The sequence below is a fragment of the Streptopelia decaocto genome (genome assembly GCF_964273445.1).
Source record: "Streptopelia decaocto genome assembly, chromosome: 2".
Lineage (NCBI taxonomy): Eukaryota > Metazoa > Chordata > Aves > Columbiformes > Columbidae > Streptopelia > Streptopelia decaocto.
In genome coordinates, this window is record NC_138655.1 from 39989321 (window position 1) to 40002915 (window position 13595).

Consider the following 13595-nt stretch of genomic DNA (forward strand, 5'->3'; position numbering starts at 1 on the left):
AAGAGAAAAAAATATCAGTTTAAACAAAAATGTCTTCTTCATAACTGAGCAATCATTGCTTTATGTCCCTATATCACTGAAGTATGGTATGCTTAAGCCAGGCTAGCTGGTGGTGAGCTAAATTTAATTAGCATTGCTGATTGCAGAGGCTGGGTCAGCTCTGTCTTGGTTTACAGTGCTTTTCAGAGCCAGGCTGCAACACATTGGAAGCTCTAGTGAAGACATAAACATGGCTTTGTTTGGACAAAGCTTTCCCAGACTTGGTGAGAGTGTGGTCTGCTCACTCCCTTCTCTTAGAAGAAATTTCATTGTTCACGCTTGACAGCGTTCTCTTGTCCGCAGATGTTTCTTAATTGGTTTCAGTTTCAACGACACCCATATGAGACCTACAAAATTAAAAATAAAATGAAATTTGATTAAATATTGTGGGAAAAGAGGTAAGCATGAAACTGAAATATTTCATGAGTAAAGCAAGGAAAAAATAAATAAATCACAGTGCGATGTAAGATAACTTGATTATTCTTGTGCACTTTCATTTCCATATTGTACTTAAATTCAGCAGTATTGTAATGCGCTGACTGTACAGCTGAGATAATAACAATATCAAACTGAATCAGACTACGAGTTCCGACCTTTCCAAAGGCAGCTTGCAACTGTGACATCATCTAGTTATCCATGCAACTGCAAAGCAACCTGGATGTATGCAAAAGGTACATAAATGTCACCAAACACCTGTGGTGATTGCCGTTAAGCTGGAATTACAGCCCAGGTGGGCTGCTAGCATCATGCAGAAGAACCACATGCAGGAAAATGAAAAAAAGTGTAGGTGACTAAATCAAAATAACTTGCTTCTGGGTGTGTGTTTATGTACACATATATATGTGCTTGAAGTAACAAACATTGTGTTTGTCTGGAGGAGGAAGAATGGGCCAATGCCAACCTTGGTGCTGGTGAGGCCCTACCTTGAATACTGTGTTCAGTTTTGGGCCCCTTATCACAAGAAGGACATTGAGGCACTAGAAGGAGTGCAGAGAAGGGCCACGAAGCTGGCGAAGGGCCTGGAGCACAAGTCTGATCAGGAGCAGCTGAGGGAATTGGGGATGTTTAGCCTGGAGAAAAGGAGGCTGAGGGGAGACCTTATCGCTGTCTACAGCTACCTGAAAGGAGGTTGTAGCATGGAGGGTGTTGGTCTCTTCTCCCAGGTAGTAAGTGATAGGACAAGAGGAAATGGCCTCAAGCTGTGCCTTGTTGAACCTCATGCAGTTGTACTTAGCCCAGTGATCGAGCTGGTCCAGATCCCTCTGTAGAGCCTTCCTACCCTCCAGCAGATCAACACTCTTATCCAACTTGGTGGCATCTGCAGACTTACTGAGGGTACACTCAACCTTCTTGTCCCGATCATTGATAAAGAGATTAAACAGAGCTGGCCCCAACACTGAGCCCTGGGGAACATCACTTGTGACGGGCTGCCAACTGGATTTGATTCCATTCACCACAACACTTTTGGGCCTGGCCATCCAGCCAGTTTTATACCCAGCAAAGAGTACGTCCATCCAAGACATGAGAAGCCAGAATCTCCAGTAGGATTCTCTGGGAATGTATATTATTCTTTATTGTATTACACCATATGATGTAGTGCCTTAGAGCAGAAGGGGACTGATTACCCTTCTGATATTGAGTTTCTGTTTTGTTTTAAAATCGCAGATCAATTGAAATGTGGCAAGGATTTTGCCTGTGTGTTCCCCATTTATGCTGTAGGTACTACATATTTTGCTGTGAGACAACTTTCGACTGCTGCACTTGAGACAGGCAGAGCCCTGGCAGGGAGGAGAAGGTACCAGGGGAGGATGTTTGTGGAGCCTGAGCTGGGCTGCTCAGGGACAGATGCTGCAGCAGGGACCCTGCTATGGCAGTGGGGCTGGAGGCTCCTCAGCAGGTCAGGGAGGGCAGAGATGCAGCCAGACCTCAGAGGTGATGTAAAGAAAGAGGTTCTCCCAGGGAGAGACACTGTGTAAAGTTTCTTGCAATTAGGAAGCCACTAAAAGTTGCTGGTCTGCAAGCAAGACTGAAGGAAAGGACCTACCCTGAAGAAGAGGGGGGTTGGGGATGTGAGGAGGAAAAGATTTGTTTACAAGACTTTTTGTTTTAATCTGTTTCAGATTCTGCTGATTTGGGTTTGCTTGGCCGCAACCGTGACTTTAATCTAGCTTGTCTTTTAGTGAAATGGATCTGCAGAGACTGAAACAGTTTTCACATACTCACCAGAAGGAAAAGGTGTAAGCAGATCTACCTCAAAGCTCTGCCACAGGTCAGGTCCTTTATCTCCTTTTCGCATCTAATTCAAATCTCTCTCTATTATGCTGTGCTCGAAAAAAGCAGGTGAAATCCAGCCAGGCTTTCAGCACTAAAGCAGCCCACTGCTCCAGAAAACATCATCAGTCCTGGCACTGGTTTTCTCCTTTCTTGATGGCTTGTGTGTGCATCTAAGTACTTAAATCACCCTCAGCTCCCTGCTGAGGACCTTCAAATACAGAGAAAGTCACTGCAAAAAATCAGTCTCCCTTTGGTTATGTTATTTATTCTGCTGTAGACACAGATGAGGATTCTTCGCATATCCAGACTTTCTAGTGCAATTAAGTGCTCTGTAGTGCTAGGGATGTCATGCATGCAGTTCACTTCAGTTTTAGTCCAAGCTAATTACTGATAGGTAAACTCCATTTTCCTTAGCCTAGAAGTAGCTGATAGTTCATACACTACAACTAGCTTCCAATTTTTCTTCTTCATCTTCACATAGAAACTCCGAACTTGTTTCTTTTCTGTAACTCATATAGTTTAAATTTTTATTTCTCCTTTCTTCCCCCTGTCTGAGATCAGCTTCAGTCTGGCTAGCAAAATCCATACTGATCCTTCATGATTTTCAGTCACAAGTGCTAGTATTATAGATGTGGTATATTCTCTTGGACATTTAAATTATTATTATATATAGTAGTAGCCACATTTTTTATAGTACCTCTCCCACCTTCTCATCACATGTAAATGTCAGTGTTGCTTCAGGAATTTGGCTGTCTTCTTTTTTCTGCTCTTCCCTTGATTTGATTTTTTTGTCTATCTGAGCCTAATTCAGAGTCTGTTTGCACTTACAGACATTGCCTTTAGTCAGCTGTGGGCTGGTCCTCAGAGCTCTGATGAAAGCTACATTTTAGGTCATGACTGTTCTTTGTAAGCCTTCAAATGTGAGGTCATTAGAGCCATTGATCAAAATACACGGTAAATAAAACATATGACTCTCCCTGGTGCTAGATATAGTATTATTGTTTGCCACCATCTACTCTGTTCTCAGCCAGTCCCACGTACCTTTTAATCTCTGGCCTGCAAACTTCATTCTGTTCAGGTGGCAGGTCACAGGGACGTGCTCATGAGCTTGAGGCTCAAACAATGCAACATATGTCGCTAATATAAATGCTAAGCACACGCCTTTGCATGCAAAGTATGTTTTGAAAAATGGGCAGATTATCGTGAAGAGAATCAGGAATGGGCAGATGGTCTCTCCATCCCCATCCCGCTCTTGGAGAGGTGACCCCTGCTCTGTTTTGCCACGAGGGCCCATTATCCTGGCTAAGAAAATACAGCCAAAGTCCTTTCACACATATGCAGCATCACAGATTTTTTTTTTGTATCAATATCCCTGGGTCCTTGATTTCAGAGGTCACTGTGGCCCAGATAACAGGATTTTTATTTACAGAATATGAATGAAACTGGGCCAGTGCTTACACAGCATTATAATTTAGTTGGATTTAATGTATTTCTTTGTGTGTTGTTTCACAGACTGACAAGATACTGGGCTTGGAATAAAGCTCTTGCATGTTCATAGGACATGGCACACTTGACATCACATAGACTTTTCTCATTAATGTCATTATGCATTTCCAAGACATGCCAGCATATAATTCCTTCTCCAGTATAGCTGAAAAGCACAAGGGCTTGGAGCATCTAATCAAAATCTCAAGTAAGAAATGTGGGTTTCTTTTAACATCCCAGTTTTCCATCCCATTCTTCTGAAGGTATTTCACCTGCAGTACCCTTGCCTTTCTGGCTCATGTGCTGCCCTTCTGCCACAAGTGGGTAATATCACTGAAACACAAGCTCTCTCAATCCCTCTGACTTAAGTATTGTGCTACCTGTCACCAGTTGGATGTTTTTTCTCAAGCTTTTATGTTATTTAAGCCTTCCTTCCCATCACATTCCAGTTTTTCCACACGATTCTCACCTCTTTCTGTGAGGATGGTGACTCTGCCTTCTTTCCCTCGCTACATATCATCTGCTTGAGATAGTATCTCAGCTTCCTCTGCCAAAACCCATTTTTCTTCTCATCTTGACAAATTTACACTCTCAGGCTCTGAGCCCTCATTTTCTCCAAAGTCCAGCAGCTCAAGTCAGAGTTGGAAACAAGAGAAATTCACCTTCTGCCTCTGGTGTTGCCATCTCTCTCCAATCAATTGTAGGACTCAGAAAAATGCCTCCGTCACACATGAGCTGCACTGCCCTCCTTTAGCCTTTTGGTATCATCTTCACTTCTTGTAAAATTTGTTATTCACACTCTTTACTTCCTTTCATTGTAACTATTTCCACTCCTTCTGTCTTCAGCATGAACAGAAAATTCTCTGCATTTCCTTCACCATTTAGTACCTGAGCACCTATGCATCTCCATATACTCCCTCTGCATATTCCCGTTGCACAGACAAGGCTGGGTCTGGCCATAGCCTGGGAGAGGTCTTGACACCAGTACAGCTTCTCCTGTCATGTGGAGTGGGGCAGATACTATGTAAGGGGACATTAATACTTCATACTGCTAGTGAAGCTGTGATGGTGCAGACCCACCTCTCTGCTCACACGCATGTCGGATACACCTTTCTCTGCACTGCCTGTGCTGGTGGGCATGGCAAAAGAACCAGGAGAGTACGTCTATTTTAATTTAAATTTTGTGCATACTACCTATAATAATGAGATTGCAGGTACAGGCACTCTAACCATTATCTTATATGAAAATTCTATTTCCATATTTTCCCACATGAGATATCATTCAGATTCCATCTTTTTTTTTTCCCTTTTTTTCCCCTGGAAAGGTCTGGAGGAGAATCATTTTTATAATCTACTTTCAATTACTACAATTGCACAGCCATAAAAACCCCACTAAGATAAAAAAACACTGGAAACTATTATAGAGCTTCAGAAATGAACTCTTAAATTGCTGTGTTACATTCATTACCTAGCTCAGTAGGCTCTCAATGGTTTATTATCATTTTAAACTCAATAAAGAGTGCTTTCCTCAAAGGGCAGAAGAATCCTTGTACCATTTTTTTATTGATTATCAAGTTAATGCAAAATCACTTAATAGTGAATACATCTTCAGTTTTTGGATTTTTTCTATTTTGAAAACAATATTGTGAGAAAATAAATGATGGTGAAACTGAAAATCTCTAGTCTGGGACAGTTTAGTTTTATGCCTGTTGGTTGTTTTCTTGCCTGTTGAGATACTGGTCTGTAGAAATACTACAGTCATGAGCACAATTAATTTACATGTTCCTATTGGCATTTCTGTATACTCTGTTTTTAAGTCACTATTGGAAAGATGATGTATGGTTTGCTGAATATTACATGCATTAAAAAAAAAAAAAACAAACAACAGTTTAAACTGTTCCTCCACAATGAAATATTTTATTTAAAATAGAATGTTTCATTTGATCTGATATGAAAATTTATTTTGCTGAGCAACAAAGAAAGAACTTTTTTTGGTTTTACTTATATTGACTTGTCCCAACCCAGTTTCAGTTCAATTCTGTACCAGTGAATCAATCCTGTACAGTTTTACTTACAAGTGATACTCCAATATTGTTAGGGAAAACTTGTGGAGTCACAGTTGTCACATTCTCAAGTCAATAGCACAGATGCATTTCAGGGAGCCTAATGTACATAGTTAATTTCCATGCATTGGGCAGACATATAAACAAAATACAAATACCAAAACACCTCAGTAATGATCCCACTGATTAGAGTACAAGACAGTTTAGAGTCTGGTAATTTCACTGCAAAATTTCCTACCAAGTTCCTGAATCAATTTTATACTAACTGAGGTAATTGGTTTTTGAGAAGTATTACTCAGTCTGTGGAAAACAGATCAGTCTGGTTGTTAGTGAAAGACACACATGCCTAGATGGGCAGGTTTCACATTCTGGATGTGTTCAGCAGAAGAGTCCTGGACTGACTGTATGGATGGAGCCAAATCCTCTTCCACCAGTAGAACATCCAGCTTTCCACCAGGACCCATCCTGACTTGGGAGGAAGGGCACAACAGAGAACCTTTCCACCAAAAGCATAGATTCGCTGTAGAAAAAAAATCAGTACTCTATACAAAAAATTGTGTGGGATGATAGCTAAAAATGTAATTTGAAAAAAGAAATAGCAAGGACAAATGTCCAAATAACATACTCACTCTACTTTTGCCCACAACCAGTGCTGTGAGACTGGCAATCACCCTCTTCAGGGAAATCTCCACTGTTCAGTCAGGAGCTTTTAATCCTTTGACATTCATCACAGTGCAAATGACTGCAGTCTGATCTTTGAATGTAAGGCCAGTAAAGCCATGTAAAACCATCATCCCAAAACCTAAGATGTTCTGCAAGCCTGTGTGCTTATGTCTATGTGATTTTTGTGGACACCAACAGGAGGCTCGCAGCATGGAGATAGGGATGAGTTTACAGAAGCCTTGCTCCACAAGCAGGATTGCTGGTGAGAACAGAATTGGCACCTGCAAAATAATCATGGCTGTTTCACTGTTGTCCTGCGCTTTGTGCTGTGTTTTATCTACTTGCTGTATCTTTTAAGTTTGCAGTCAGTCTTGGTACCGTATGTCCCGAGTGACTGACGACAGGGGCCGGGAGCTTCATCACAGCCGTGTGGTGCTGGTGTAGGGGTAACAAATAGCACTGAGCCTCTAAGAGGTGTACACTATGCATTTGGAGGTCTACAGTATAGAGACTCAGAGGGAGAGTGCAGAACCCTCCTGGAGGTAGGTCTCCAAAGACAAAAGCAAAGAAGAAACATTGTGCAGTCAATCAGAATAAATGTGGATTAGCAAAAACTCACAGTACCTGCTACCCGTGAGTAGCTCTGAAAGCCTACATCAGATGCCTCGCCTATACACTGAAAGGTTTGCCATTTAAAAAAACAAACAAAACCAACAAAACAACAACAAAACCAGCAAACCACTTTTGTACTGGAAGCTTGCTTTTCTTGTCTGTAAAAAGGAGACTGAGAGCATGTAGTGAGCAGGGGGAGAAGAAGCTGACAGTGCTTTTAAAGCAAAAATGGAGAAATAGCTAGGAAAATTGCAGAGAAGAATAAGAGCTCCTCTCTTCCCTTTTCAGGATAGAAAAGTGTAAGGAGAAAATACACAGTGAAGGATGTTTACCCCGGAACAACTGACTTTACAAAGTAAATTGTTGAAGACTCATTACCCCATCGTACTAACGCTCTGAGAACATCAGCCATTAAATTTCATATTAAACATATTTAATGATGGGGGAACCACACCCTGCTGTCTTTTTATCCCCAGGTAGGGTAAATCACTGGATTAATATTACATCTCAGACATCCTCTTTTGGCTCAGGAAGAGGGCACTAATGTGATACCTTGAATCATAACTTCACTGCATTGTTCACTGTACGCTAAGCAGCTTTCCCCATGGTTTCCTGCAGGGCAGTAGAAGAAGTGCTCAGGAGGTTGGTCTGGCTACCTGTAAGCCTTACCAGGCTGGGTTCTGGTGCGGACTCTAAAGCTTTTTCCAATAGCTTAGCATAAAGGAATTGGATGAAGTGCATCCTATGATGGGTTGTCATCCTACAGCAAACATGTTGGTCTCATGGGAGTTTCTTAGCTGGGTCTCGCAGCAAGCTGTGCGCGCCCTGACGGTGCTGCCGGAGGTGAGGCACCACCCTTGCGCAGCAACGAGTCAGGCAGCAGGAGAAGTGAAATCTCCCCACCTGGTGCCAGGAAGTAGCTTCTCTAGTTGTGGGAAGCAAGTTTAAAATCTTAAAAAAGTTTCCCTGCTTTGGAATGAATTTCAGATCTCGGGCCTCAAAACTGGAGGTGACATGCTTGGTGTCCCACTCAGGTTAGGGGCATACTGGAGGTGAGAAGCAGGAGATCTTCTTGGGTGCATCTGTGTTTCCTGCCTGGGGAGGGTTTTTTATTTGTTTCTTTGTAGATAAATGATTCAAATGGAAGAGAATGTGATGAGTAACTGCAGGTGTGTTTTGGATTTACATATTTGCTATGTTAGCTGCACCAAACAAAGATGATAAAATAAACCTTTTCCTCAAAGGAAGATTTATTTATAAGGTAGGATGCCTGCACTCTTCCTGTCTTGCTGCATACATCTTTGCCTTATCCCAACTCTTTGACTTCTGCAGTTATCAGAGAGGAAATAAGGTTATTGACGATTGGTAGTAAGGAAAGCCATACATATCCAGACACCTGAGGATGGTTTGGGGATGTTTCTGCTTTAGTTTACCCCTTTTTATTCCATCAGGCTATTCTTTACCATTTACAGCTTCATTCTCAACAGCTGAGAAGGGTTGTATTTTGCAGACCACAGATTCAGCCTCACCAAACAGGAAGCAGAACGGTTCTAGGGTATCTACATGTCATATAAGGCAAACAGCATGGTTTTTGTTCTAACCAAAAATGTTAAATGCAAAATGTCAGCTCAAGCCTAGTAAAACCAAAACTATTATGGCCTGCGTCTGCATTTAGGATGAATTGCATATATTCCTCAGATCTTAGTAGCTAAACTGAGAAGTGAAAAGTGAAGAAAGACAGAGCAGTGGCCTCTGGACTGCTGTGATATCATTCCAGTGGCCTCTTGGAAGGAGCTTGAAGTTTAAGCTCACCACGGGGACAGCTATAATTTGTTACACTTCTTTAGACTGGGTATATCTAGCTTTCCTGAACGTGTGCGATTTCTTCCTGCAACACCGAAAGTTTTCAAAGGGGAGGTCATGACTGCTGCTGCAGCAATCACAGAGTTTAAAATGTCAGATAGCTCAAATGCCCTGTGGAATGCAATCAAGTTTCCATGGACCAGGTGCATGACTGAATAAAGAAAATATTGTCATAATTAGAAGAATTTTGTTATTACAATCACAAGACATTAACAGGTAAGAGATGACTGTGTGCTGGGATGTGATGTCAAATGAAGAACATCTGCTTACTTGCGATGGAAAGTCTTATACTCCTGGATGGACCCTCTGCTTGTTCACAGATTAAAGTTAAAAAAGGGAAGAGGGGAAAACTCAGATGAGTGGGTGCTTTGATGCAAGATGGAAAAGAGAGGAATTGTGTATAGAAAGAGAGAGTTGGCTATGTTCATACAAATTTGTCTCTGGAATGAAGAAATTCATAGTGGCCAGCTAGTGTTATGCTTTAATATGTAAACCCTGGTGAAAAGTTCAGTGTATCTTACAAATGTTAGAGCTGGTAAGACAACAAATCACTGTGATATGCAAAGAGTTTCACAACACTGTCAAAGGAGGAGCAGCATGCCTGGCCAGTATTTATAGAATTTATAGAATCACAGAATCATGGAATGCTTTGGATCAGAAGGGACCTTCAAATGTCATCTAGTCCAACCTCCCTGCAATGAGCAGGGACATCTTCAACTAGATCAGGTTGCTCAGAGCCCCATCCAGTCTGGCCTTGAATGTCTCCAGGGATGGGGCATCTACCACCTCTCTGGGCAACCTGGGCCGGTGTTTCACCACCCTCATTGTAAAAAATTCCTTCCTCATGTCTGGCCTGAATCTCCCCTCTTTAGTTTAAAACCATTACAAACCATTTTCAGGCAAGTGTCTTAGAAGAGACTTGTAGGATGGAGAATACATGCAAGCTTGTATGCGTATGTGTGTGCGTATAAGAGTGGGACAGGCTGTTTTCCCGAGTCTTGGCTCCAGCCGCTGGCAATGCCGCAGTCTCTGCGTAGATGGGGAGAGTGCCCTACTTGCATGGGATTTGGCATTTTTTTATCCTTTCTCTAGAAGATAATAGAACCAAATCTCCCAGAAATATCAGTATTTACAGAGTGACTTGAAAGGGGAAAGGGCATTAAGCTACCCTGGGGTACTCCTGCCTTCAGACCGCTTAGTGTTACAATTTAAGAAGAGCTCCTCTTTTACCTCTGTGGAGGATCTGTGTATTTATGCAGGCTGTTTTCAGAATCGAGATGCAATACTGAGTGCAATAAACAGTTTTCAAAGGCTAAGTGATAGAGCTGAAAGCTAATCTTTTACCCCTCTCGTGGTATCACCAATTTCACTTCCTTCCTACATTTCTTCACCTGTCACTTTCCCTCATAATGGAGGTTGCACCTCCATGTGTCTGGCAAATTAAACTCAAAGGTTTTTTTCAAGCGTTAATGAGGTGAGCTGCTTTTCCCGCTATGAACACTTGGTGTGTTTCTGTTTAAGAACCTTGAACAGCTTCAGCACTTTTACTAAGCTGCACAGTGTTATTGATTTCTCCAGCTTCTGCTGTGGGGGGTTTGTGGTAAAATGCAGTGACTCAGCTGGTGTGCTCAGTGGAGCTGTTTTACATGCTCAGGCTGTGCTGGTGTTGCTGCTGAGTGGTTAAAAAAAAATCAAAGGCAAGCCTTTTAATTTGTTTGAAGTAAAGTGCAGGTAGTAGCAAGGTTTTCTGGTAACTTTGCAGAGATTATTGCAAATGCTCTTAATGGCAAGGCTGGTTCTAGGGTATAAACCTGTGTGCTTCTGCAGCAAGAAAAGGGGAAAGACAGGGCTCCAACTTCCCTCTGGGTTAGGACACAGTACGCTGAGGGTAAAAACAGTCCTACCTGCAGTGTTTGGATGGGGAGACGACTGGAAGTCATGGAACAGTTTGGGTTAGAAAGGACCTACAAAGATCACCTAGTCCAACCTCCCTGCAACAAGCAGGGACATCTTCAACTAGATCAGGTTGCTCAGAGCCCCGTCCAGCCTGACCTTGAATGTTTCCAGGGTTGAGGCATCCATCACCTCTCTGGGCAACCTGGGCCAGTGTTTTACCAACCTCAGTAATGCGGCCCTTCTGCTGAAACAGTGAACAAATTGTAGGGCAGGCTTGTGCTGGTGATCTCAGTTCTCTGCCTGTCTCTTTGTCCTGCCTGCCTGCCTATGACAGTGATTTAGAGACTAACCACTATTTTTAATGCTGTCCCACAAGAAACCTGCATATGTGAAATGCCTGCCATCACATGTCAGAACAAAGCTCAGACCTCACTGAAGTTCTCACGCAGAGGAAATTCAGTAAGTGTGCAACCTGAGGAAAGGAGAAGAAAAATACAGCTGTCCTGAGAGGAGAAGAGGGGATGGTTTATCTTTTTTCTGAAAGATAAATAAGCTGTTCCTTCCTGTGATTCCATTTATCTGTAGAGCAGGTCTTCTAGCTTTCAGATCACCATGGATTCATAGAATTGTAGGTCAGAAGACACCATTTGGAGGTCTCTAGTTCAATCTCCTTCTAAAAGCATGTTTATCACCAACACTGCATGAAGCTATTCATGGCTTTGTCCAATATTTTTAAATATGGAAAAGCTCCAAGGGTGGGGATTCTCCAGCCTTGCTGGATAATGTACTTTGGTGCTGCACAAAAACCTCAGTAAATATATTGGGTTTTTTGTTTGTTAGTTTGTTTTTTTCTAATATCCATCCTGAACCTGCCAGAGTTTGTGGAAATTGCTCCTTGTAATATGGTCTGCCACTACCAAGAATTTGACCCTGTCACCTTAATAACTGCCTTCTATGTGGTTGTTAGCTGCTACTGGATTCCCCTTAGCCTCCTCTTCACCTGACTAAACAAGCCCAACCTTTTGTTACAAGACTCGTCCCTCGTCCTCTAGGCCGCTGACTCTCCGGATAGCCTTCCACTGGATCACTTTCAGCTGCTCCATGAACAAGTGACTTCAAAAGCCTGAGAGCCCCACCAGCAGAGCAAGACCAGGAATTCTGAGTGTCCCTGGATATGGAGCTGAAGCACTCAGGGTACTCAGGCTCCCCACCACAACGCCATGAGACCACAGCGCTCATGTCCAAATGTCTGCCTGGGATTTAGGTGTCTGTAGCAGGTAGCGAGATGTGCCAATGGGCTCTGAGGCACTTACATGTAGGAGACAAGCTGGGTGCACTGAGACATAACTATTTTTTTCACCGAGATTATATTTTTAACATCTTCATGTTCTTCTATCCTAGTAAAACTCCTGAAATCATATGGGTTACTTCATAGGAAGGGTACTGGCTGCAGAAAGAACGGCTTTTGCAGTGCTTAACCCATGCATGCACCCTGAACTGCTCAATAGCACTGCCTTGCAAAGCAGAAATGGAAAACAAACAAACAAACAAACAAACAAACAAAAACAACAAAAAAACCAAATAGAACAGACTGACCTGAATTCAAAAAGCCTGACAACAAGCTCAGTTGTTGAAAGACTGCAGCACAGAAAGCTCACAGCAGGATTTCTGATGCAAGGAGACCCAGGATCTTGGGAAAGGAGCATGGACATACTGACTCATTCTCTGCAGCAATCTCAGGGGTATTGCTAGGCCCTTTATATGTTGGTGAGACCTCAAACTGCCAAATGTTACGAAAAACATTTTCAGTTGCATTTAACAGTTTTGTAATGGCAAGAAAACTCTCTCACCCTTCTGTGTCCTATGAGAGCTGCTGTGAGGACACAGCAGAGTTGCTCTCTTTCAAGGTCTGTACTCTCCCTGAGTTTATGCATTCAATGACCTTGGCAGCGGTACATAAGAAATCCTTTACCATAGCAATGGATTGTTTTTCATTTCTTTCAAGACTGGGCACAAACATACTTTCTTTCATCAAACACACAGATTTTGAAATCCAATTTTTTCCTCCTTCTTCAGTAGAAAGATTTTCAAGTGCAGAGAAAAACCACATACCCCAGCTATTTGGTTTCTGCTGCCCTCCTACAGCATCCCAAGACAGTAGATAAAAAGCTGCTGTTTGAAATCCTCTTTTCTGAGGCCAGTATTCAGATCGCAATTGAAGTTACTATCTACACTGCAAATTTTAGCCCTCTGGTGATTGAAACCAATTATTCCTACCTAGACATGTAAAGATGCAGTAAGTTTTCCTTCATCTGAGAATACATAGGAACAGTATTGAGACACAGATGATGGGAATTTGGAGGATTCCCAACTTAAACAGAGGATTTGCTATCCTGGATCAAACAGGTTTCCTATCCTATTAGTCTGCCCTCCAATCAGGACTGCTGCATTTGGTAATTACTGTAATTCACGCGTCTGAGGGAAATGACAAAACTTACCCACAGCACTGCTCCATGCCAACAGTGCAATACTGTAGGTGGAGAGAAGGCAATTTTCTTCTGACCTTGGAAAAGAACAGCTTAAGAAATGAAATTGCCATTATGCAAGCCAACAGATGCTGTAGTCAATTTTGAAAATCCATCCCTTCTTATGGAACAAATACGCTAACATTGCATGGGAAGGCTATAGTACTCTCAAGAA

General features: G+C 42.3%; 1 long non-coding RNA gene across 1 annotated transcript; it reads right to left on the reverse strand.

Moving 5' to 3' along the window:
* Window positions 1-107: 107 nt before the first annotated feature.
* On the reverse strand, window positions 108-12622 carry LOC309435796. Its single transcript, XR_014183237.1, has 2 exons — window positions 12492-12622; window positions 108-386 (listed from the first exon to the last, which is right to left on the reverse strand). It is a non-coding gene; the product is annotated as an uncharacterized lncRNA (long non-coding RNA).
* Window positions 12623-13595: the final 973 nt, after the last annotated feature.